Source organism: Dendrobates tinctorius, unplaced genomic scaffold (genome assembly GCF_039654945.1).
Source record: "Dendrobates tinctorius isolate UK_male_01 unplaced genomic scaffold, ASM3965494v1 ptg000009l, whole genome shotgun sequence".
Taxonomy (NCBI): Eukaryota; Metazoa; Chordata; class Amphibia; order Anura; family Dendrobatidae; genus Dendrobates; species Dendrobates tinctorius.
In genome coordinates this window covers 25,896,373-25,923,648 of record NW_027361677.1, presented here as the reverse complement: position 1 = coordinate 25,923,648, position 27,276 = coordinate 25,896,373, and the positions used below count along the sequence as shown (strand labels likewise).

Sequence of the window (27,276 nt, the reverse complement as noted above, 5' to 3'; positions counted from 1 at the left end):
TGTCGTATTCCTAGGAGTTAGTCAACTTTAATGATGCAGGTTTAAACAATTTATTTACATTGATAAAACCCTTCCTGTTTGTAAGATGTTGGTAGGGATCAAGATCGTCCGTTTAGGACACTTTTCTAACTTCGTCCTAGATACAATTCCCAGAATTTAAAAACATGATCGTGAGATTCTTCATAAATACCTTGATCAAAATGTATAATCCTGCTGTCAGTCAACCTGCAGGAACTTCATTATTGGGTTCTTATACTCCTAAGTGTTGCAGTATGGCTGCCACCACCACCACATTACAGAAGAGGAGCAGCCAAAATTCATAAGGAGGATAAAAAAGGTCCAATTGTGGTTGCTCTCTTCAGCTCCTTCCGACACCTTAAGCGTTGACTAGGCCATGATGAGGTCATGATATACATCACAGGACGTCGTGATCTAGAAACACCAAAGATACCGGGTGCCAGAAGATTCTGGTATAGACCCCATCAGTGACTGGACCAAAATTTGAGTTTAAGGAACTGGTTAAATTAAAATTTCCAAAAATTCCCTCATCATGAATAGTAAAGAAATGAATAAAAAATGACTTCAGAACTGTTCAGATAATTTATAACAAATAGTGATGAGCACTCATGCTTGGGTAAGGTGTTATTGGATCATGCTTGGGTGCTACCGAGTGTCTTCGGCGTGCTCGAATAATATGTTCTAGTCCCTGCGGTTGCATGTCTTGTGGCTGTTAGGCAATCCCTGCATGTGTTGAGGCTGTCTAACAGCCGCGGGGACTAGAACATATTTTTCAAGCACATCCAAGACGCTCGGTGGATAACAACACGTTTGCTCATCACTAATAATGACCCAGTTGATCTTCGAGTGATTTTTGTTACAGTAACCAAGAACTACATCCAACATTTTCTGCTATAGGGTCTTATTATCAATTACCCTACATCAGCCAAAATATTACCTCGCCTGTGAGTCAACGGGAAGATTTACATCCAGACCTTTGATCTCCCGCCTCCCTACAACAAGAGAGATGATGGAATTAATTTTCACTGGGTCTGTGACCTTCTGATAGTTATTGGTATTGACTCTCCGGTTCTCGCCTCACGTAGAATATTGGCAAGTCATTCCATTCCCGAAGTCGCTGCATATACAATATCATTGAATTGGGGTCCCACTCGGTTTACACGGTGGTCCAATCTCATTATCCAAGATGTCACTCTGCAAAGAGCAAAACCTTTCTTCAGCTCATGTGGATCCGATCAAGAAGCGACAAAAATACCAGCTGAACCTGATGAGGAATAATAGTTTGTGGACGCATCTGACAACATAAGCCGCAGAGCTAAGACGGCAATCTCCACGTATTTGTATCACACGTCAGGATGGCATTATTATTATTATTATTATTAAATGTTTCAGAAGTTATTTCGTATCAGTTATTGAGTTTTGTACACATATGGGGTCAGTTAATAGGTTTTCCTCTATACTCCTTTCCAGTGCATGTAATATATATACACACTATATTAGAGTCTCTTGGAATTGTTCTAGAAGATCTATTACATTCAAAAACTATACTCATAATTCCAATAGACCTGTGTAACGCCTAAAGGGTTTTTCTAGTATTGGCAAAAAAAAAAATAAAGAGAAAGGGGGGATAATGGCATAAAATAACAATTGAACTAGTACTTACACTTTAAAATTGCCCACAGCTCCAGCACTGCCCTTCCCTGCTGTCTATCCATGTGATTGCCGATTCCAACCATTGGTCTTAGTGTACTTGCACCATTAAATCAGGAGGCCAATGGTTGGCTGCAGCGATTATGTAGCTAGATGGCATGTAACCATTGCATAGAAGTTAACCGAGACTGGCTGTCACGGGTGTGTGGGGTGTTACAGACAGTCAATCCTGGATCTGGCTGTAGAAGGTCTTTGCCATTAGCTCAAGCACTTCTTGATTTTTGCATCTCTGTTATGGAGCTATATCCTTCTCTCTCTAGGACCCAACAGTTGCCTCCACCTTCTACTGCTAATCACACGCCTGTGTAAATACATTCAATTGCTGCAGCATGGTGCGGGCGTTATCTCATACTTACCTCTGCCTTGTTGGAAGTTCTAGCGGTTGGTTAGTGTCTTCCCTGAGAACCCTTGGAGGATTGCTGGCCTGACATGTCGGTTGTCTTCTCAAGCTGAGTGTTTCCCCTCATTTATCTACCCTCTCTTCTGTAGTTGTAGTGAGGACTGACTAGTGGTCACCCTGTCCTCTCCCTATCTAGGGTCTATTGCTAGGGTCAGGCAGGGATTATGCTCATGTTCGGCGATAGGTGCAAAACCTATTTAGGGACGTTTAGGGCAAACAAGGCGATTATAGATCTACCTAGGGGTCTCCACTCCCCTTTTCCCTAGTGTTTGGGTTCCCCCTTCCCTCTTCCCATTGTTGTGCACATGCTTATCCTTTACCCAGTGTGACACCAGCAAGGAGTGGAAGCACTGAAGCAGCAGTGCAATTATCAGGTAAATAAAAGGTTGTTGTGTTATTATGTGCAATTTACTCCTCAATTAAAAGAGCAGATTATGGGGCAAAATATATCCACTGTAGAAATGATGACTAGAGGTGAGATAAGCTGAACGTAAAAGTCTGGGGTTTGTACCGGACAATTCGTGTCCGGTGTTAAACGCCAAAACACAGACTTCTCCTGGTAGTCCATTGCAATGTTTGGAGTTCTGGGAGAAAGGATTAAAGGGGGAAAGAATTTTCCAGCTCAAAAGGTTTCCGTCCCCATTGTTTTCACTGGGCTTTGGGATCCGGTGGAACTTCAGGTACAATTCTAGTAGAAGAATCAAACTTTTCAATAAAATTCGACTCGAATACCCGAACCCGATCCTCCACGGGTCCGCTTGTGGGCGTTTGCTTTTTCTCCTCTAATGCTGGCCAGTCAAAAACAGAGAAGCTCTGTGGTGTACGCCCAGTTGGCTGCAGGAAAATGTACATCTTTTTATTAGGGTGCATAACTTTGGAACGGAGGGGCGCAGGAGAAAAAGGAGAACTGTTGTAGAATCAGTGAAGATGCGACGATTGAAGGAGATACCCAATTTAAAATCAAGGAAATTTGATAATTCCCCACCCCAAAAAAAATAACATATTTGAAGTTGTTCTCTGTTTATTAGGAAAAAAATAAATAACTTTTCCAACTTTCTCCACATTTCTTTGGCTTCAACCCGGTTAGTTTTGTGGAGTCTCGTCCTACTAAGGGCAGGTTTAGAGACACATCGGAAACCTTCCTGACAGGTTTTGGAAATTCATAAGGAAATTTGACGTGGATACAATAGACTTAAAAAGGGAGAATTAAATACCTGACTTCTAATGACCCGTTAATGTAAACAAACCTGCTCCGTAGAGACCGGCGTCCACAATAACCACATTACCATATGTCACTCGGCAAACAATAGGCACGTCTGCCTCCAGGAGTGATGTGCAGACAATTAATGCCGGAGCGTAGGAAATGAATAGCCGTTAAATATGGATGTCTGGGTCTATTTTCTGAGCGGGAAGCGCAATTCTCACCCTCTGCACACAGATGCCCTGATGGGGGGAGATTCATGGGTTAGAGAGTAGGCAGGGGCACACAAGGTTAACAACCTGCGAGAGCGCCTTTGTTTTTGCCTACAGTTTAATTACTTGCCATCTCCCGCACAGAGACCAGAGATCATAGGGGAGATCTAGGAAATCAGAGCATGGTGGGAACAGAACGGTGTTTACTAAACTCAGAATTAATCTCGGTTTTATGCATTTGTTAGAATCATTGCGCTTTCATTGAAGTTATTTACTCTGCAGATGATATTTGGACAGGTCAGTACATTTAAAGGGCAACTCTGATTTTAGCTTTTCAGGCTGTTCAGTAAGGGTCTTTCTGCTTGGAGCACTAAATTAGTTTGTGGAAAGAAGTGGTAAATTCAGAGTACTTTTCTTCTTGGCTTAACTAATCCTTAGTGGAGTGGTGCAAAGATGAGCAGCTTGGAGAGAATACATTAACTTGATACTCTGTCAGGAGAGGTTTATATGTTGTGTGTCTACATGTAGCCTCCCAGTGGTTGTGTTGTGAATTGCAGCATGTTGAAAGTTTTGCCAACATATTTCAATCCTTTATTAACCCATTACATCATGCAATAGGTGCGGGTGTGAGAAGTTATGTTATACAGCTAGCATTTGCCTCTAACAGCAGTGACCAGAGCTACTGCCAATCGCTGCTGTTAACCTGTTAAGTGTTGCTCTCAATCACTGCTTGCGGTATTTGAGGCACACGCATCACAATGTTGCAGTCTTTGGTAAGGAAGGGGGGCCCCAAACTGTCCCTGGAACTAGGACCCTAACTATCCCTGGGTACTCTTGATGGTAGAGATGCCCAAGTCACCAAACTTACTATGCTCCTGTTAAAGTCCTAAGCTGTCCCCTGCTCCTCCTCCAGGAGGTCTGGGAAAGATATGTTAATGCAAACAGGGATAACAAAAATCAACTTCAATACAAATCCATGACTAAGGGTATGCAAATTGCCTCTTCAGAAAGAAAGAGGACTTTTACTCTACAGCGCCACCTATTGGTAGTAGCGATCCTACAAGTCACAATCAACCCTTTAACGAGTCTTGTAGTATGACTTAGGATCGCTACTACCAATAGGTGGCGCTGTAGAGTAAAAGTCCTCTTTCTTTCTGAAGAGGCAATTTGCATATTATTTTCCCAGAGGAGCATTGCACGGCGAATAAGTCTCCTTACCTTGACAAGCCACAGCTGGCATGTCACTCTCCGCAAGGAGAAACCTTACTTCTTTGACTAAGGGTAGAGAGGAATAAAAGGGAAGGATAGGAAGGTACAAACCAAATGGGAATAGGATAATAGAGAAAGCATACCCAAAAAAACATGAAACAACAATCTCCAGCAGCAACTACGAACTCCAACTCCAGCAAGTCAGGAAGTAAAACTTTCACAGGCAGGGATGAGAAGGTCTGGCCAGGTTTTATAGAGTGAGAAAAAGAGCAAGTCAGGAGCAGCTGTCAGATGGAGCTGCATGTCTCTAACCAACATACAAAGAGTTGATAACCTCTTCAGCGCCATAGGAAATGAAGTCCATTTAATATGAAGAACAAAGCACACAGACTAAATGGAAGACCTGCAATACACAGAATGTAAAGATCGCCTAACCCTATATCTCCCAGAAGGAAGCGACACATTCGTGACAATACCATGCTAACCAGAGCATTTGTTCTGGATGCCCGTAGACTCCCCTTTGACCAGTCTGTAGGATAGCAAAAGCTTGTCATGACAGTCAGGAGCCTGCTGAAGGCTTCAGTCATCACCATGTGGCTGGACTTTCTAGAAGAGCATGATTTGTCCCATTTATAATCACAGGTTCAAGTCTTTTATGTTATGTTTTCTTCCAACACACTCAATAAAAAATTAAACATTTTTTACAACCTTTTGTTGCATGTTCGCGTGTCGTAAAATTAGCACAAAAACTCCAAGCATACATAGAACAACTCCTGGGTGGACTGGAGTGTATTTATGCAAAAATTTAGCAAAACTAAGAACAAGCGGACAAGTATAAAATGGACTTTAAAAAAGGAATACAATAAGAGAGGAAGAAGGAGCTAACGAAAAACTAGCAAAAACCACCAAAAACTAGACAAAGCAAAGATGTCGACTCAATAAGGAATTTGGCCCTTTAGGCATTTGTTCTGCCGTTGCACTGATGGACCTCCAGCAGCGAGCCCCGACACACTGCTCCATGGCTGCTATGGAAGCAGTTTCTTCCCTGCGTATAGACACAAACTGTCAATATAACCCAATTACGGGCAAATGTCCTTTAAGAAATGAAATTATTTTGGTCAATATTTCTGTATAAAATATCAGGTACATGAAACAAACAAGTCATCTGTCTAGGAGAGTCCATGCCCTGGAGACTCGTGTCTCCGTCTCGAAAGTGGAATTGTCTGTTATGCTCCCGTCGTAGTTTCGTAATATAGTTGAAATCAGATTTAGGGCTACAGTCAGCTTTCAATAAGTCACTTTCTGACTGTATTGATTTATTTTCAGTCACTGAAAATCAATAAAGACAGAAATCATAAATTCTTCATGTGCCTTTTACAATCCCCTTTCAAGGACAATAAGAGCATAAGAAGGGTCCGCGAGGGTTATAATCTTGTAATAAATTCACACAAGCGTCGGACCCTGAGTGACGCATCCTCCTCTCTGATCGATGAAGCTTCGACGTAAGGGAACGTCTAATATATGCACTTGGTTCAATGCTGGCGTGTATATCTTGATGGCTACTTATTTGTAAAAAAAAGAAAAAGAAAAAAATCCCATAAAATCTATAACAATCTCACCCTCAAGTATGGTTTCAGACTGATAAATAAAACATAATTATCACACTTTGACTGTTCTGACTTCTGATTTACTAATATTGACATTTTATATTCTAGGTTGAAATTCTCGTTAGGATCAATGCTTCATAAAGATTAAAAAGGAACTAGATACTAAAACTTTAAAGAAAAGGGAGATAGAGAATGCTGCAATATCCGACGAACCAAGATGTGGATTGAAAAGGCAACATCATGTTCTTCAGACGTTTTCCTAATGGAGTATTTCCTCATTATAAATTGCAGGTCATAGTCCTGAAAGAAGACCGTTATGGTGGGAAATGCATTATTGAAAATGTCAGGTATACAAATGAGTAGGACAAGAGAGCCAACAGTCAATACCAAGAAGGTTTGATGATCCAGGACACAAGCAGAAGACAGTACCAAGGAGTCAAATAGGAATGGTGTAAGAAGTGAAGGTCTGTTTGCAGCTTAGCTTTGAACCCTCAAAAGAATAAAAATAGCTCTCAATAGTTTTGGTTGGCTTCACTTTTTCATTGAGGAGCCCTCAATAGTGGTGGTTGGCTTCAGTTTTCTTTGTAGAGCCCTCAATAGTGGTGGTTGGCTTCACTTTTCAATGTGGAGCTCTTGATGGTTGTGATTGTCATCATTTTTCCGTTGGAAGTGCTTGATAGTTCTGGTTGGCTAAATCTTTCCATGAGGAGCTCTCAATGGTTATTGTTGGCATCAATTTTCCATGAGGAGCTATCAATGGTTGTGGTTGGCTAGACCTTTCCATAGCGGAGCTCTCAATGGTTTTGGTTGGCTTCACTTTTCCATTGGTAGCTCTCAATGGTTGTGGTTGGCTTCACTTTTCCATGAGGCGCTTTCAATAGTTGTGGATAGATACAACTTTCTATAGCGGAGCTCTCAATGGTTGTGGTTGGCTTCACCTTTCCATGAGGAGCTCTCAATGGTTGTGGTTGGCTAGACCTTACCATAGCTGAGCTCTCAATGGTTTTCGTTGGCTTCACTTTTCTATTGGTAGCTCTCAATGGTTGTGGTTGGCTTCACTTTTCCATAGAGGAACGCTCAATGGTTGTGGTTGGCTTCACTTTTTCATAAGTGATCTCTCACTGGTTGTGGACGGCTTCACTTTTCCATAGAGGAACGCTCAATGGTTGTGGTTGGCTTCACTTTTTCATAAGTGATCTCTCACTGGTTGTGGACGGCTTCACTTTTCCATGAGGAGCTGTTAATAGTTGTGGATGGCTTCTCTTTATCACGGATAATTCTCAAAGTACATGGTTGTGATCCATTTACAATTAAGTCCTTTCCACCATTGTGTCTCACTTTCATTTTGCATGAAGATTGTCATGGCTGCAGTTGAGGTTCATTCTCTTTTTTGACCTCACTGTGGTTTTGGGTTGGGTGGAATTTAATGCGCAACCAGATATGGCCAAGAATGTAGAGCAAAGAGATATAGCTGACCTAGAAGAGGTGACCAACGTCTCATCCACAACAAATCATCCTCTCTTTATAGCAAATCTAGTTCCAACAGAGACAACCCCTGGCCTATTGAAAATTTCATTTGACACATTCATGTAGCCTAGGTTCTTGGAAATCCTTCTATTTAAAAGTCCCTAATTAGTTGAATAGGATACTTATTAAAAACATAAAAACTAACAATCATAAAACAAATTCTGAATAAAACTTTGGGCAGAAAATATCTATAAATATAAACTGTTTATTTCCAAGACCATAAAGAGGATTATGGCACAAAATGTTCTGAAAGAATCTCAGCTTATTGAGAAGAATCAGCCGGGACGTGTCCTACAAGCTTAAGTCTCCTTATTACCCGTGTTCTCTTTTTATCTTATCCCTTTGGATTTTTGCTAGTTAAATTTAATTATTTTCATTACATAATTTCTGCCTTTTTTTCTGCAGGAGTCACTTTTATTTACAAAGCGCATTTCCACAGAGTTTAGAGTTGTAAATGTACGAGAAAAATACAACAATGGAAATGGGGCAAGAGAAAAAAAATATAACAGTATGTGCATAAATAACGTAACAATGAAATGTCTGTATACTGGATGATCAACAAGTGGAACAGGCTGCCACGGGAGGTGGTACGTTCTCCTTCGATGGTAGTCTTCAAACAGAGGCTGGACAGACATCTGTCTGAGATGGTTTAGTGAGCCATACATTGAGCGGCGGTTGGACACGATGACCCTGGAGGTCCCTTCCAACTCTAGCATTCTAGGGTTCTATGTATTATATTCCTGAACATGTAAATACACACACCAAAAGTATGGGTCAACCCGATATAATAAAAACATAGTAATTGCCATTAGTTCTGTATCCCCTTATTAATAGCTTACAATATTGGTCAACAACTGTTTTTGATAATTATTGTGTTGACCAAATTTGGAGCCTTTTTTGTGGACCACAACCATAGTTCATATAAGTAATAGTACAATACTTGTACCCTGACCAAGACCAGACTACAATTTGTATAGTGTTTGGTCTTGGAGTAAAAATGCTAATGGTTCGGAAAGAGTTTTTCAAAAATAGTAATTCGATCTGGATCATCTTGACAGTCAATCCAATGAATAGGGACCATATGGTCAACCAGATGACTGGTGGACAACCAAGGGCCCACAAGATAAGAGGACCACTACCACCTCCGAAGCAGGTGGAATTGTGCATTATTAGGATCTATTATATTGGTCTTGCACAGGCACCCTCTTCTGAGTGTGTCCACCACTGATTATCGTAGGAATATTTGGAATACAAGCAAGCTCTCATTCTCCATTTCAAGTGGTTGTGGTTTGCAAATATTCTTGGAGACCTTTCCATGACTAAGGTTCACTTATCTTCTCCATAAAGTCCCATCCATGTTGTTTTACTTGCTTCCATTCGCAATAGAAGCCACTTAAGTTGTAATTGGTTGCTGTTCTCAAAATGGAGAATTTTCCATGTCTCTGCTTTTGTGGAATTTTTTACAGTGCCTTCTCCTTGACTTGTTTTCTACGTTAAGTCCTACCAATGGTTATTACTTCTTTATAAAAAACACTTCATTGTTTATTTGACTTATGTTGGCCAATGAGATCTTCACACGGTTGTATTTGGCTTATGTTCTCCATGTGAATAACTACATGGCTGTCATTGTCTTCCATTGCCCTTGAGGTCTCTTAACCAGGATTGAATTTTGGCTTTCAAAAGAAATGTTTTTTCATGTTTTACTTTTTATTTCACAAAATCAATAGTACATGTGATATATCTCATCTGAGAAATTTGCTTTCTTTTGGCTCCTGGATTAATTTTTCACTCTTAAAAAAAAATGAGTCAAGACAGATTTTTCCATTCTACGTAGGGAGGAGCTAGAGATAAACAGGCATGTTCTCCTAAACCGTTACAATTCTCTATAGAACTTTACGAGCACCAACTGTCATCTCTTATATCAGTAATACTCAATGAAGACACATTTTACCAGTGAATTTACAATTTCAAGATTGAATGATCAGTCCAGGAAGAAAAAGAAGCAGATTTCTCTGCTAAGATATATTACAAAAGTTTCTTATTTTCATATGTAATATTGATTTACAGATGAAAAAAAAGAATGCAAATGATAGTTATACTTTAAGGATCATCTCTATTCTCCAAGCATACTTCTATATCCTTGGTAGCTGTCAATCTACCATAACCCACAAGAGTGTTTTGAAAAATGACTGGTTCTACTGCAAAGTTTATTACTGCCATGCCAACATTTATGTGTCCTTTTTTGATAAGAGTCAGTGATTTTAGCTGGAATGGTAGAGGCAAGTCTTAAGGTAGCACACTGTGGCACCTTCTCTGTGGCTTTTGACAGGCTTAGATTGGCCCACAGGGGAGAAGGTAAATTCCCCGGTGGCCCCTTTGAAGAGAAAGGCATCATCACTGATGTGACCGCTCTCCATATAGTCCGGATTGTCAAGGGACATGCCCATTAACGGATTATTTCGGAGAGGTGAGGAATATGGTGTTTTATTAATTTTTGTCTTTTTCGTTGGGACATGGGCTACAATGGATTATCGACGGAAAGATCAGCACAACTTTGCTTTTTAATTTTTATTTTTGGTGAATAAAGGGGGAAAAGAGGGCGGGGAGTTTTATTTCAATTAAAGGATTTTATTCTAGCTGTGTATTTTTTACAATATGACTATGAGGTTAGTAATATGGGCGTGTTATAGACGCCTCTCCATTACTAACCTGTGGGCTTGATGTCAGCTGACATCAACCCCACAAATATTACTCCATTTGCCACCGCACGGCGGCAAGTGGAACGATCTGGCAAAAAGCACCAGATGCGCCATCTCTGAGGCAGCTACCATTTTGAGGCTAGGGGGGCAATATCCATGGCCCCATCCCAGTCTGAGAATACCATCCCCCAGCTGTCTGCTTTATCTTGGCTGCTTATCAAAAATGTGGAGGGACCACACACCATTTTTTTAAAAAAAAATATTTATTTAAATAGTTAAAAAATACAGCGTGGGAACCCCTCTATTTTTGATAACCAGCCAATGTAAAGATGACAGCTGGGGTTTGCAGCTGTCAGTCTTACCTGCATTGATTAACAAAAACAGAGGGGAAACCACACCATTTTTTAAATTTAATTTTTGCACAGGAGCCAGCTGATGAATACTCTCATCAGTCTCACCTGCTCTTGCTGAGAGCAGCGAGAGCAGGTGTAGGATGAATTGAGTAATACTCATCAGCCGATGCCTGTGACCAGCGGTAACTTTTTTTTTACTGCTGGTCACATCTGCTGTTTTTCTTGCTGTCATCTGACAGCGAGGGAATCGCCGTGCTCTGACTGGCGATAAACTTAGGCTGATCAGAACTGAATGGGGTATGGGTTCGGGTTCGAGTTCAGATACCATTATGAATCTTTAATCAAATTGTGCAGTTTAAGATTATGAGGCAGCATAAGCCATTTTGTGTAAGATGTTTTTCTATGTAGTTGAACAGTGGACCCCTATATTTAATATACTGGTGGGCCCTTGTCACCCCAGTCCGACACAGACTAATGTACCTGCTGATCGTGTATCTGGATAGTAAGACTGTTCTTTGTTTTTTCTCACTCAGCTCATGATCTTGTCGAATAAACGGGACCCATTTTTGTAAAATAGACAAATTTCCTTTGTATTTGTACTTCACAAGAAACAAAAAAGAAAAGTTTCCTGAAAGTTTACCTGCACTTTGCGCTGGAGTCAATCAACTCCAAATACTCTGCACTTACAGAGATAATTTTACATCGTTGCCTTCAAAAAGTAAAGGTTGTAAATTTTCAAAGGAAGTGGGGAGAATTTCAGGTGAGAAAACCATAAATTTCACCGTTTGACAACACAGAGAGCAGTCTGTCCCCAATAACCATAATTACACTTAATCAGCATGTTTTTATTTATGTGTCTTTTGTGACCTTGGCATAAAATCTCAGCCCTCTCGCTTGATGCCGCAGCAGGATAATGATCAAAGATGAGCCGTCGAGTCCTTTAGTTGACAGTTATGAGCCTGATACAGAATGCTGATGTAACCTGGCTTTCTGTATAGATGCAGGGAAAGAAAACTTTACCCATCTGTAAAATTAGAGAACATGCCCTTGTCACAGCTCATTCCGAGACTGGGAGCTGATGGCCGCTTTATGTCGAAGAAGGTGGTTTTAATTATTTTCATTTTAGTAGCTAATAAAATTTGCTGCAATGACTTTTGGTTCTCAGTTTACATTTTGATCCAAGTGTATAAGCCCACTGCTACAGTACATATCGGGGTCCCTTCTCTCACGGAAAGGGGGCTCACATGATGAGGTGGATCCTCTAAGCCCAAGGTCCGGGTGGGCACAGAGGCGTCGATGCAACAAGTGGGTGATGAACGTAGGAAACGGATAGCAGGCAGGTGACTGAACAGAGGTACTGAAGGTCACAGGCAGATTTCAGAGTTACTAGAAATTGCAGGCAGATTGCAGACTCAAGGACTGGAATCTGCAGACAGACAGGAGATGTCATGGAAGCTTCAGTCAGGTAGCAGTCAAAACTTCGGAGAAACAAGAAACTCCAATACCATGGAAGCCGCAGGCAGCTAGGAGACGTCCTGGAAAATGCCTGACATGTAGCAGGAGTTCTAGAAAACTGAGAGCAGATAGAAGGCAGAGCTCGAGATGAACTAAAAAGTCTGAAAACCATGGAAGCTGCAGGCAGATAGGAGACATCCAGGAGAATCCAGCCAGTTTGCAGCTGTACTGAAAGCTGAAGACCGTTAACTCAGAGGCTGTAAACCACTGACGTCTTGGGGACTATGGACTGGAATTGTTCACAGGTTTGTATCCTGAGAGGCCTTATATAGGCCCAGGAAATAAACAAATGGGAGCAAGGTGGGCTCTTTGCAAAGCCCAACATGGAGCAGAAAAAAGTCTAGCAGACCGGGGTGAGGGAAACAAAGCACGGAACCGAGACACTTTATTAAGTCTATGAGGACCACTTCCCTGGCAAAAATGCATCCGTGGGGGGAGTTACCCAACAACTGTAATACCTCTTGTCCACATCACCCCACAAACAAAACACCATAAAAATAATGGTGGGCACACACAATCAACAGCAATTGAAAGGACCACAAAAATGCATTGTTCCAGGTAGTCTCATGCAACAGATTAGGCACAGATAGGTGGCACACTCAGTGTAGTGCAATGGACATTGTTGCTGGGAAGATGTCTCTGTAGCGTCAGGTGGACCAACAGAGGAACTGTAAGGCACCTGAGGTCAATTTTTCTCTGTGGATGTCACAGTGGTGGTCATCTACAACCTTTCAATCTGCACCATCATTTCCAATTTCCCCACAAAATAAATAACTTTCGAAATATCCAAACTTGTGTGCTGAAAGCCATTGTCCTAGTTATTCACAATTGCTTTGTAGCATGGAACTTCTGCATTCGGTCTAAATCCGGCTTTACTGCTTCTATAGCCATCGACCAAACTTTTGCGTTCTAATTTCCTATTCACATGCATGCTTGGTTTGGCTGAGCCCGACTATACGGGGAGAAGGGAAACTATAGCTATTGCTATGTATCCACTTATGGCAGCCATTTTTGTTCTTGAGAGCAATGGATTGGGTATGTTGACATTTGACATGCCCAATCATTTTTTTTTCTCTGTTCAAACATTAGTCATACATATTATTTATAATTAATGGTTGGCCAGTTCCTACCAAAATTAAATATAAGACTGAATGAAGGTTTAGTATTAGGGGTAATTAAGTAAAGACAATGTCCTGTGTAGGAGATGCACTTCATTCACAATATAACAACAAAACCCTACATACAAATAAATATGGGAGGGCAAGAAGAGATCAAAAAAATATCAATGATAAAATAAGTATATTTTATTAAATTATATTAAAAACATAATATATAAAAAGCAAAAACAGAAATGCCGTTAGGGGACGCCAAGCAGAAAGTGAGGGATAAGGGGGATATTACATAAGGATAATAATGGATAATTGAAGGGGGTAAATAAAAGTACAATGACTCCCCTTAAGCAACTAACAAACCACAATATATAAATAAAGCCACCTCAAACACCCTCACTGTGGTGGCCGTCATACAGGAAAAATAACTAGTAACCAAGCAGAAGCATAATAAGGTATACTTGATCCCTTTTAATATTATAAAAAGAGCTGAGTGAATCAGAAAATAAATACTAATAATAGCCACAGCGGTTCATACTGTCAACAGGTGTAGAAATTGTCAGAGGTGAAAGAAAAGAATGTTTGTTACTTGTATGAAGTGAATTGGCCATGGTAAATGTGCTCTGGTGTCCCCTCACCCCGACGCGCGTTTTGCCACGAGCCTCCGGAAGAAGCTGGCAGCAAAATTATTTTATTATTAATATTTTTGGGATCTCTTCTTGCTCATATTTATTTATATATGAGGTTTTGTTGTTATATCTGTATTAGGGCTGTGATTTAGCATAACAAGGAAGCATGTTATTTATGGTATTGGGTGTGGCGTAGTAGGGCAAGAGATCACATGATTAATTAGAGGCCAAGATTATGTCATTGTTACAGGATGAGGGTCAAAAAAGAAAGTTTACATGAAAACGTTCACATATTTATTCCCCCCCAGAACATATCACTTACCTTGAGTCAAAATTTACTTTCATTAATCAGGGGTGGAGTAATTTGAGGTTAAGAGTCTATAGGTCTTTAAATAATTAAGATTAAGTCAGTACCAAGTACTATATGTATAATAAATACTAGTTTAATGTTATGTCAATTAAAAGTAATACAAATGCAAATTAGGAATAAAGTGGGCGGAGCAAGGAAAAGATTGAGAGGAGATAGTGAATCTCCAATGTAGGACTGTAGAATAAACAGGTGACAAGTTTTTTTGCGTCTTTCTCATCACTATAAAGATTGCGATCTGCTGATGAATACGATATTGAGAAAGTTGCAACCTATTTATGCTGCAGTCAGGATGATGGATTGGCAGCAAAGTGTCCCCTAATTGTTGGGAAATGGATTGGAACATTGAAATCACATGGGCCAATCACAAAAATGAAGACGTTAGCAAAGAACGAGAGCTGAACGCATCTACTCATCAAGTCATCTCCGCTGTGGTTGACACCTGAGTGCTGTATTTTTTTTTTTTGCATCTTCGTGTTGCTTGAAATATTTTTCAGAGTATTACGGAGGTCTTTCTCATCTTTTTCTGGAATGTCCAAAATGTTTTAGCAACTAGAATATTTTACTAACTCCAGGGAGGTAAAGGGATCTTGCTGGTTCATTTTACCTCCTTTATTTCTCATGACAATTTTTCCAAACATATCGCTGTCTGTTATAATTGGCACATAGAATCATAGAATCGTAGAGTTGGAAGGGACCTCCTGGGCCATCTGGACCAACCCCCTGCTCAAAGCAGGATTCGCTAAATCATCCCAGTCAGATGTCTGTCCAGCCTCTGTTTGAAGAATTCTATTGAAAGAGAACTCACCACTTCTCGTGGCAGCTTGTTCCACTCATTGATCACTCTAACTGTCAAAAAGTTTTTTCTAATATCTAATCTGTGTCTCCTCCCATTCAGTTTCATCCCATTGCTTCTAGTCTTTCCTTGTGCAAATGAGAATAAAGTTGATCCTTCTACAATGTGACAGCCCTTTAGATATTTGTAGACAGCTATTAAGTCTCCTCTCAGTCTTCTCTTTTGCAAACTAAACATTCCCAAATCCTGCAACCTTTCCTCATAAGACAGGGTTTGCAGACCGGTCACCATTCTGGTCGCTCTTTTCTGAAGTTGCTCCAGTTTGTTGATGTCTTTCTTAAAATGTGGTGCCCAAAACTGGACACAGTATTCCAGATGAGGTCTGACCAAAGAGGAGTAGAGGGAAATAATGACTTCACGTGATCTAGACTGTATGCTTCTGTTAATACATCCTAGAATTGCATTTGCCTTTTTTGCTGCTGCATCACACTGTTGACTCCTATTCATTCTGTGATCTATTAGTATACCCAAGTCTTTTTCACATGTGCTGTTGCTTAGGCCTATTCCTCCTATTCTGTATATGCTTTTTTCATTTTTATTGCCCAGATGTAGTACTTTGCATTTTTCCCTGTTAAAAACCACTCTGGTAGTTGCTGCCCACTGCTCCAGTTTACTTATATCTTTTTTGAATCTTCTCTCTCTCTTCTCAAGTATTAGCTATCCCTCCTAGCTTTGTGTCATCAGCAAATTTAATTAGTTTACCCTTAATTCCTTCATCTCAATCGTTGATAAAGATGTTGAACAATACAGGGCCCAGGACAGAGCCCTGTGGTACCCCACTTGAGACATTCTTCCAACTGGCTGTGCAGCCATTTAGGACCACTCTTTGGGTCCGATCACTAAGCCAGTTATGAATCCACCTAAAAGTTGCCTTGACCATTCCATACTTAGTCGTTTTTTCAATAAGGATTGTGTGAGATACTTTGCCAAATGCTTTGCTGAAGTCAAGATATACTATATCTACAGCATTTCCCTGATCCACCCAATCAGTGATTCTGTCATAGAAGGACATTAAGTTAGTCTGACATGACTTATTAGTTACAAACCCATGCTGACTCTGTTTAATCACTTCATTCTTATCCAGGTACTTACATACATGTTGTTTAATAATTTGTTCAAAGATCTTTCCTGGTATAGAAGTCAGACTCACCGGCCTATAGTTGCCTGGGTCCACCTTCTTCTCCTTTTTGAAGATAGGAATATTTGCTCTTCTCCAGTCTTCTGGGACTTCTCCTGTTCTCCAAGAATTTTCAAAGATTATGGAGAGGGGTTCAAAAATTTCTTCTGCTATTTCCTTCAGTACTCTGGGGTGTAATTCATCTGGACCTGGAGACTTGAATTCATTTAGGTTAGGTAAGTGTTTCCTCACTATATTTCTATTTATAGATATCCTGGATTCTTCTATTCCCTTAATAGGACAGTGAAGAACAGTTGATGTTACATTTCCTTTCTGAGAGAAAACAGATGCAAAATAGGAATTTAAAAGCCTTCTCAACATCCTGTCTTACCATTTCATCATTTTCATCCTGTAAAATTCCTATAGCATCTAATACTAATTACATGTGAAGTCAACTGGGAGTGGTCACTGTGAAACATGGTCCAAATCCCGCCACTCCAGTAATGATTGACATCCCTCTTGCTGTAGTAGCCACTAGCCTCCCCAAATCTTGCACATGTAATAATCTTTATTCTTTAATAATAATCTTTATTTTTATATAGCGCTACCATATTCCGCAGCGCTTTACAGTTTGCATACATGATCATCACTTTCCCCGATGGGGCTCACAATCTAAATTCCCTATCAGTATGTCTTTGGAATGTGGGAGGAAACCCACGCAAACACAGGGAGAACATACAAACTCCTTGCAGATTTTGTCCTTGGTGGGATTTGAACCCTGGACTCCAGCGCTGCAAGGCTGCAGTGCTATCCACTAAGCAACCATGCTGCCCGTTGCCTTGTACTCCCTAGGGGTACTGTGCTTTACATCATGCATTGTATGTACACATTAACTACTAAAGTTCACATCTGGAGCCAAGAGTAATGAACACATTGACTAGTAAACGTCAAAACTGGTGTCTGGTCTAAAAATTGACTAACAATATGTCCAGTATGCCAACTTATTTGTGCATTTTGTAATAACCCACCTATAACTGGAAGCAAGGTTCCAATACTGACACGCATCTTGGTTTCTTTACTATAAATGGAGCCAACTTTTATTAGCAGATCCAAATCTGACTTTCTGGCTTATTTACAGACTTTCATATCGTACTTCATATTCCTTGTGATGCAGAAAATAATGTGTAAAAAGTAAAGCCGGATGTAGATTATGAAGTTATACTTTGTGCCAAGGTTCCAATGATAAAGTTTAGAGACTAGTAAAAAAAAGTCTGCTTTATTTTCCCCAAACCAGCGCCACCCTTGTCTACAGGCTATCCTTGGTATTGCAGCTCAGCACCCATTTTAATGCCTATGTGTTAGCTCCAAAACTATATACTGCGTCCTGCTGGTCTACCATTATATACTAATTTATGACTCCATATGGAAATTGTACTACTGAAAACGAGTTCTGTGGCATATTTCACGCTGGGGACCAAAAATGGTCTTGAACATCAAAGAAGACTTTATTTTTCAGGCCGACCGCCGTTATATAAAATTAATTTAAATCACAAGAGATGTTTTCAACCCCTGTTAGGGGGTGGACTGATTTTCTTTTGCACCCCTTGCTGTGAGCATCACAAATGAAAATGACTTTTCCCCAGGGGCTGTCAACAAATTCAGTTCCAAATCGCTCTAGTTCTTCTGCGGGATTGAAGCTTAATATATATATACCGTATATATAAAAAAAAGACACATTTTTATTTTTCTTGCATACACATCTTATAAATAAATTGGGAGGATCCATCAATGGTCTATCGAGATGATATTGTGGCCCAGGATGAAGTGATACGGAAATGTTTGCATTTTCTACTTTGCAAACGCAAACTTTACCCTTAAATGCCTCATTGGGCATGCCATTGTGTTTCCCGAAATACATGTTTTATATTTTGAATATAGTCACCAACTAAGCCCAACTTTTAAATAAATTGCCCTAAAAATAAATGGTAAATAAAGAGTATAGTAATAGTTTGACCTCCTGTATGATTTAACACTACTTTTATTATTTCCACATATAGACTCAAACTATGGTCAAGATCAATTTTTCTTGGCAAGCATCCGGGATAGACATCCAAACTTTAGCCATAGCCACCCCCTTACATACCCCCCTTCTTGGTTTTCTGAGTGTATAAACCTCTCAGAAGATTTGTATTTTTGGGGGGACTTTTCTGTGAGGTTTAGTGGGGCTCGAAAGATTTTCTGACATTTCTGGGGGTCTGCCATTATTCCAAGAGTCTACTTGATTTTCCCAGAATTGTTAAGTATTGCAAAAGTGTAAAAAGAAATGGCATTCATAAGAGGGTTCATACCAAAGGGGGCAGGACAAGGGGTGGCACAGTTTGGAAAACCCAACACAAAGTCTTTTTGTCTAGGAGGGTAAAATTCATCATATGGAGTAAATTTTGATGTCTGCTATGGAGTCCCTGTTTTCTGTGCACTATATGGTTATCAGTTATACCACATGAAATTCTAGGAATTTATGACATTGCCCAATCTTTTGTCTTGCGTATTTTTTTCCCTCTACAGACTTCCTCTTTTTATTCGGACAGGTCTCTGGAGAGGTAAAAGCAGTTTAGCATCGGTTTTCTCTATTTACCACTAAGCTCCTTTGCAGGGCACTGATGAATAATGCTTTGCATTTATAATGTAATAAATAAAAGATTGGCGCCAGTGATGCGTCTCAAATCCAGCAGAATTTTATTTTTCCTCAAATGCTTTCTGCAAAATCCTGGTTACGTTTTATTTTAACCCACCGTGTCCGGTGTGGTCAGCTGCACTCTCACTGATGAGATGCATCATGTTTTGGGGGATAGCTCCTTGTGTGCTATTGTGGCCTCCAACAAAAACCCATGGCCAAAATATTTTGCCAACACCAGGATTCTGGTGCCTAAGGTGTGCCGAAAGCCCCTTTGGGTAAATGATAGTTTGTAACATAAGGGTCAAGGAGCTTTATGTCTTTGACCCCTAGCATTTTCTCTTGGTTCCCGCAAATTCCTCGTCACTCAATGTTGAGCTTCTGCCGCTGTTCCGCTGTCTGTTATTGGCATCAGCGTTGACATCACATCAACAGCACTGCAGCCAATCGGTGAGCTGCTATGTGTTCTGTCGACACGGGCACAGCCACTGAGCTCACTGATTGCCTGCAGCACTGTTGGGGTCATGTCAGAATCACAGCTAATAACAGATACTTGAAGCGGCATAGACTCAGTGATGGACCCAGGGTGAGTGAATAAGGCATAGGTTGTTTTTTTCCACCCGGGAACCAAGATTTTCTGAGAGCGGAAAACCCCTATCAGATTGAAAAATCTATTCGGTGCTCCCCAATTGACTTTTGAAAAAAGTGATCTAAGGTGACATCAGCCAGAACACAACCAACCATTGAATACTCAGTATGGACTTGAGACCTAGTATAATAATAATTACCTACTGAAACAACCTCTCCTCCCATTACCCTGACTTTCGAAGGCTTCTAATGAAAAAAAAAGACAAAGAAACCCCAAACCTCTCTATTCGCTTCTTATTTATGGAGCAGGGGAAGGGGTTCCTCACAACCACAAAACAAAATGGTGGGCATGCACTACTTGCTGTTGGTAATTTGCTGCTCATCCACTTTCCTACCCAACCCTCAGTCACGTCCAGGCCCATCACTAGAAGTTCTATTTTTGAACGAGATGAGATGAGATTTTTTAGATGACCACTTCATGATTCATGGTTGTCTTTGGGGCTGGTTTTCGCAAAGAAAGAGGCCATTATGCATAATAAATGGTGGAACCGTTCTGGATAAAAGTTGTGAGGTTTTGGTGTACTTTATCAATCTTTTACTCACTTTTAGCATGTTGTCTTCCACAGTCACCTCCAAATCTGAACTCGGGAGCACCGTATTGTGGGAAAACCATGGTCAAGCTTTAAGGGACAACCAGCAGAATGTAGAACCTATTTCTGTAGAACAGCGGAGAAGAAAAAGACGTAAAATAACTCAAAAGCAGTAAAACAAAGTGTTAGATTTTTATAATAAAAAATTTAATAATATACAATGCGATTGTCACTGATGTGTCAGAGGCTGCAGACCGTTGCACTGCATCTGTCTGCAGAAACTCTCGGTTGTTTGCTTTGCAGACTAGTGGCCACCTCCCCCAATGCTAATGACCACACCTGGACCTGGTTGTTTATAACTCCCTATTTCCTATTGGGAGGTGCGGGTGTTATTTCCTGTTTTCACTTCTCCATTGGGACTTGGAGCTCTAGCAGTCTGCTAGTGTCCTCTTGGAGTTTGCAGGGCGTTGGCGTTTCTCTTTGAGTCTACTCAAGCTAAGTGTCCCTTTTAGTGTTAGTGGGATTGACTGGCGCTCATCATGTCCTTCCCGATGCAGGGCTTATTTCCAGGGTCTCACAGGGATTAGGTATCCTGCTTGGCGATAGGTGCGGAACCTATATAGGGATAGTAGGACAGACAGGGTGACGTTAGATCAGTTCAGGGGTCTCCACTTCCTCCTTCCCTAGTGTTTGGTTCACCTTCCCTTATCCCTTTGTGCTGCATTGTCCTACCCTGTGCGCAATATAGAGTTAACTATCAACGTATGCTGGCAACTCCTACTGATGGATTTTTTTCGAGTTACACATCTTTATTGAGTCTTCAACACTTCTTAGAGAATCAGCCGCCTGCTCTCTCTCCGACACTCTCCCCGTAATGTAAGAAACTGGCAGTGATGAAAATTAGACAAAATAAGACAAAATGGGAGGTTAGCATCTGTCTATTTCATGCTGGCAAATGAAGCTTCGGTAATAGATATTGGTTGATTTTCCTTCTGCCGTCTCGACGATATAACTTTATTGGATGTATGAGCTGTAGCTGAAGTGTAAAGATATCAGAGGAATACAGACTTCATTCAATTTTCTCACCGGCGCCTGGCAGAATGACTTTGAAATGAGATAGCAGTAGAAATCGAGCGTCTCCGAAGTTGGGAGCAATAAGAATTTTTTTTTTCTATTTTAATTACACATCTTTTGTATATTCATAGATGTTACTTTGAAAGCATTCAGCAGCAATACTCTACCGAGATAGTGGAGCGCTCAAACTCGAATAATTGAGGCTAGCAGGATTGTGTTGAATTTTAGTTCTACAGCCGGGACTGAAGTATTTTATTTAGAATTTTCTTTTTTTTTTTGTACAGGAAAGAAAAAAGTATTGACGTGCGATAACACATTGTTGGCATATGTGATTATAGTTTTTAGGAGTGTTTTGCAGTTCAGCACATTTTATATACCAATTAAGCTCACTTACGTCGCTTGATATAAGGCGCAACACTACCCTTTAGTGTTGTGTACTGAAGACAGTGATGGATTAAAAGCTTTTATAGGCAAGAATGGGAAATTATAATGGACTGTGAAGCTGCTTTGATTGGCTTTTTAGCTTCCAAAAACAGCACGCCGGGGAAGAAAATCATGTGGAATTGAAACGATTTTGGTAAATAAGGGTAGGCGCTGTAGTTATTTCACAATACTCAATACAGAACTATTTTGAATCCTACATTGCCTTAATACTGTTTAAGGCCGAAATCTTTTGTTGAACCCTAAGACATGGGGACTGATGAAGGTCTAAGATGAGAAAACGGTTATATGGATGAGGAACCTCTGGTGGACGCCATACATTCTTTCCTACTTCCTCCCCTATACCCATCAGACTAAGTTCAGCCAAATCTGTGGATATCGAAAGGTTCGGCTAACAGTATAATGTGTATAGGAACTCACGACTCTTCCTCGACTTGTGATGTCAGAGGACATAAGGTTCCCGCATGTCCGATTTCGGATGGCCGATCCTTTAGTTCCCTGAGAGATAGGCCACCGCCAGAGAGGTCTGGTAGCTGCTCTTTCATAGAGAACACAGGAGCTGTTGGGCAGAACAGAACCTCCCATTTATGGAAGAATAGCTGCTGGTCAAAAAAAATAGTTTGGGATACAGCCATCTAAAGTGCATGGGGTCTTTAGTGTCTTTGTCCGTCTCCTGGCTGCCAGTTCAAGGTTTGAGCAGTCTCCTTCGGGGGGTTTCAGTGACAACTTCTTAATTCAACACTGAGCAATAGAGTCTAGCTTCTAGTAATTTTTCTTCTGTGGTTCCTTGCCATTAACTTGGCTGACATGTTTCCTGCCAGCCCCGAACTTCACAACCATTGCCAAAATGTTCATTTGTTCCAGGTAGATGGATTTATTTATTGGCAGAGCTGTGACCCATTTACAAAGAGTCATTCCTTAACTACACACCCAATTCACCACTTGTATGTGTCTCTCAGGGGCAGACATATCATTGGGTTACTCTCGGACTGGCCCACAGGGGAACAGGAGGTCAGGTCGTTTTAGAATGTAGCTGAACAGTCGGCCCCAAAAATCAATGTTATTAGTGGGCTTTTGCCAATCCAGGCCAACACTGCAACGTCTACAATCGCATAGAGTCCCAAAAGGTAAGAGGGCCCACTACCACCTCCAAAGTAAATGGAACTGTGCACTATGATAAACTATTGGACGGCAAAACTATAATGGATTTTGCCATAAACATTAACATTTGTCATTTTCTTGCTTGAAAAATTGGATAAATCACAGGAGTAATGTTGGCTTGGGATCAGTAACCAACTCCAGGCCCCCACTTTTCATCTACATACAAACGTGACATTAACATTATCCTCAATCACAAATTTTTATAAGAATGAACTGAATAGATTGTTAAATGAGTAAGACGGTGCCTTTTTCTGACCATAGCGATTGAATAGTATAGTGCCAAGTACTGCTTATATAAGACGATGGTGGCCCACCAGAGGATTCTCCTGTACTCCTGAGGGCCAGTCCAAGCCTGCACGGGAGGGATTACATGCTGGCACCTCCAGTGATCAGCTGTAGCCCGCATTTAGCAAGTGTGGAATATCCCTACATCGCCTCCACAGGACAGATGAGGCGTTACATGTCCCATACAAAGATTAATGGACTGTGACCATCCTGTGTTATACATGAACTGGCTGGACCCACTGGGCTCAATGAGTTGTAAAGGTTTCTATTAAAACTGCCATATCTCCTGGTGGATTAGGTCAGTCGTCTCCATCTTAAGGAGCATAACCCAGATATAGCGAGACAGGCACAGACCAAAAATAACTAAGGACTCATTTACACTACATAACCTGGGGTGTTAATTGCCCACAGATAGGCTACAAGTTTGCCAACTGGTGGTCATTTACTAGCCTGTTTAGACAAGAAGATCTCGCTTCCATTGAAAACAAAATGATCATTATTAGATTGGGCTGTGCACAAAGGCGACATTGTTCTCGGCAGCACTTTGACACGTGCTGCCAAGAATTTTTTTTTTTTAGCTGTCTAAAAAAAAAAAAAAAAAAAAAAAAAAAATTTACCCAATGAACGAGCATTTTTTAATTTAGTTGGGTGATCGTCAGCTAGTCAATACTGCCCAATTATTGAGAATTGAGCGTTCTTAGGAACGGGCCAGTGTACGTGCACCTTTAGTGATCTATTTGGAAAGATACTAATCTTAGAGAGATGCCCGATCCCGCACCTTCCATGTACTGAGCATCTCTGATAGAAGCTCTGCTCCGTTTCTTCTAATCTTTTATTACTATAATCTCCTCTCCAGCATATCTGAAATTCTGCTTAAAACAACACGTGAATCATTTATGCCGCTCAGATGAACAAGCATTCCATTTTATGTCCCACTCATCCTGCTAATTTAATATGGGTCTGATAATCTCTTCGTGTATTAATTCTATAGCTTTTGTAGGAATTTATTTAGCGCAGAAGACAAAAAAAAATTATATACTAGATGTATCCTCATAGCTAATTTAGCCTGCTCTATAGCTTGATAATGAGGATACACTGGGATCTGGTGTTTAATTAATAAAATGCATGCAAATGAGATAGAACATTAAGAATTTACTTGCTATTGCTTTTTTTCCCCATAATATATATACATCCCTCCCTACCACTTATAACGTTTACAAAGGCATCAGGTTTCCACGTTTGAATGTCGTGTCCTTGGTGCCACTGGCTGTAAAACTATAAAGAAAAAAAAAAAATTGCCTGCAGTGCCTCTACAGGCGACATAAGGTATTGCATGGTACGGCAAAGGGCTGGTTGTGTTTGTGTAGTCACAAATTTCCTTGGTCCTTCAGCTCATCTTCTAGGTAGTGGATGTCCTGCATGACTGTCACAGGGTTGCCACCACAGTGTGAAGCCAGAAGACCACAGCGTCTGATTGATCCTACCTCCAGCTCGGAGAAGAAGCACTTCTCCTTCAATTTAAATGTGTTTATTTCTTCTGGCAGAACAGGGGTTAATCGGCCATGTTGGAAATCCCTGTGCTCAGCTGGGCTCGGTTAGCTACTCCTCTTCCATTTATAATCTGGGCTCTATTACTAGTCCTTGTCAGAGCTAGCATTTGCTGCATGGCTAATGGAGGGAGTGAAGTACTTATGAGGAGAGTTGGAGGAGTTATTAGTGACTGTTGCTTGGTTTGTATGTGTGGTAATTCCTTATCTTCTCTATTTTAGTTTATTCCCCTTCCTACACATCCCAGTGCATTCCTCTGTTATATGTGAGTGAATTTTTTGTATGCCTAGAGTTTTCTGTTAGCCCTTGTCTGTGTTGCCTTGTTTGTCGGTTGGTGTACTACGATGCACAGTAGTGCCCCCTCTTCCCTGGGTGGGGGAAGAGAACAGATGGAGGGCTAACTTAGGAGATAAGGCAAGGGCAGAGGCCCCAGAATCTTCACTATCTTAAGTATCCCGGGGAGCAAGGCGAGTTAGGGCGCTCCCTAGTGTTAGGGACAGTGAAGGAGCCCCTGGTCCCGGGTCACCTGACAGCTGTGTCGTGACAATGACATAACCTCTTTATAACAGAATACGGTAACTTAGGCCGCTTTCACACTTCAGGCTTTCGGTATCCGGCATGGTGCGGCGAAAAACCGGACTGCCGGATCCGGCGCCTATTACAACCAGATCCGGCTTTTTCCCCGTGCTGTTTCATTGCTGCCGCATTGCGCCGGATGGCAATGCGGCGCGTCAGTTTTTTTCCAGATCCGGAGAAAATAGCCCGTCCGGCGTCTGGAAAAAACGTTGCATGCAACGTTTTTTCCCAACGCCGGACCGGTTTTTCTCACTGCGCATGCCCGGAAACCTTCTCTGCCAGGAATATATCCATATATTTAACATAGCATGGCCACATATACCAAAACTAGAAGAAGAGAACCATATATATATAAAAAACTAATTTTATTAATTACTTTAAAAATTGTCAGTAAAAAACCACATCAATATTGACACTGCAATAGTACCCCAACATAGGGGACGCACGAAACAAATAGATCAAAGGTTATTCGTTTGTGAAAAACACACAAATAAATCCATGGGCTTACTGTATATAAAAAATATGTGTTTTTGCATCCTTTTAAAATACAGTTCCATGAGAGAGAAAAGGGGCTATGCGTGTTATAAACAGTGCCTAAAGCATCTCATAGAATAACATATATACTTCCTGAATCACTTCCTGTATTGATTATTTCAAGTGCACCATAACTAATATATAGCCCAATTAGAAAGATAGTGCTTCACGTAACATCATTCATAAAGTAACCCACATATTTCTCAAATATATTACTTACAAGCAAGTCTCTATCAGGGTGTAAATCGTGGCGGTGCTCCCCACGCGTGTTTCGCCCGCTAGCTTCTTCCTGACAAACCCAGCTCTGCAGTACCGCTAAACTCTGCCACTTTCCAAAAGGTGAGTCTCTATTCTGCTGCTTCATCAAGTCTCTAGGGGCCCTCTGGAATCTCCATTGCTCCAACAGCCATACACCTCTACAGCCTCCATTGTTCTGGACAGTTCTCCTCACTGCATTGTCATGTGTCCATGCTGATTCCATCTACTTATCTGGACCAAAAATATTTGGATAGGATATTCAAGATGCCGACAATTCCGCGCTCCTCCAAAATCAGGCAAGGGAATCACATAGTTCAGAAGAGTTGCATACTTTATTCAGGGCTATAAAACTACGCATTTTGTGGATGTCCTGTCCACTTCCTCAGGTACATAGCCAATCTTTACCATTTCATCTGGACCAAAGGCTTTGAGGATCCACCTCACAACGTGAGACATATTACCTTCTTCATCCTTCCTCTGACTCTGAACGACCACCCATAGCTACTCTATTGCTTCTCTTCTTATCTAAGAGATGTTCATTTTTGGTTCCATGTCTGACCTTGATCTTATCCTATCTCCATCTCTTCTTTTCCTTCTACCATTCAACCATGGTCCTTCCTCCTCGTCCACTGGATTTATTTCCCTGATCCACTTTCTATCATCTAAACTCTTATTTTTCAGCTAAACATCTCACCAACTTCTAATGGCAGTAATGGAATCAATTTTCAAGAGTTGAAAAAGGTCAAGGACAATTTCCCCAAAAAGTTTGGCATAGATATAGCAAGAAATGGGAATGTGTGTTGAGTTACTCATCCAGCGCTTGTATAAAAGTTGTTATAATGTCTGCCATTACTACCTCTTGTAGTTGGCATTTCACAGTCTGACTGCTCTGTTAAGAACCCTTTCCTATTTAGCTGCCAGAATGGTCTTTCTTCCATCCAGTAATGAGTGCCCCTGGTCCTTAGAATGGTCCTTGGAAGAAATATCATGTGCCGTCCTCTGTACTGGCCACACATAT

General features: G+C 40.9%; 1 long non-coding RNA gene across 1 annotated transcript in view; it reads right to left on the bottom strand.

Annotated features, from left to right (window-relative positions):
* LOC141097738 (uncharacterized) overlaps window positions 1-27,276 on the bottom strand; it is a 111,038-nt gene that overhangs the window by 57,091 nt on the left and 26,671 nt on the right. The window contains exon 2 of the long non-coding RNA XR_012234036.1: window positions 20,395-20,507. This is a non-coding gene — a long non-coding RNA (uncharacterized lncRNA). The remainder of the gene's footprint in view (window positions 1-20,394; window positions 20,508-27,276) is intronic.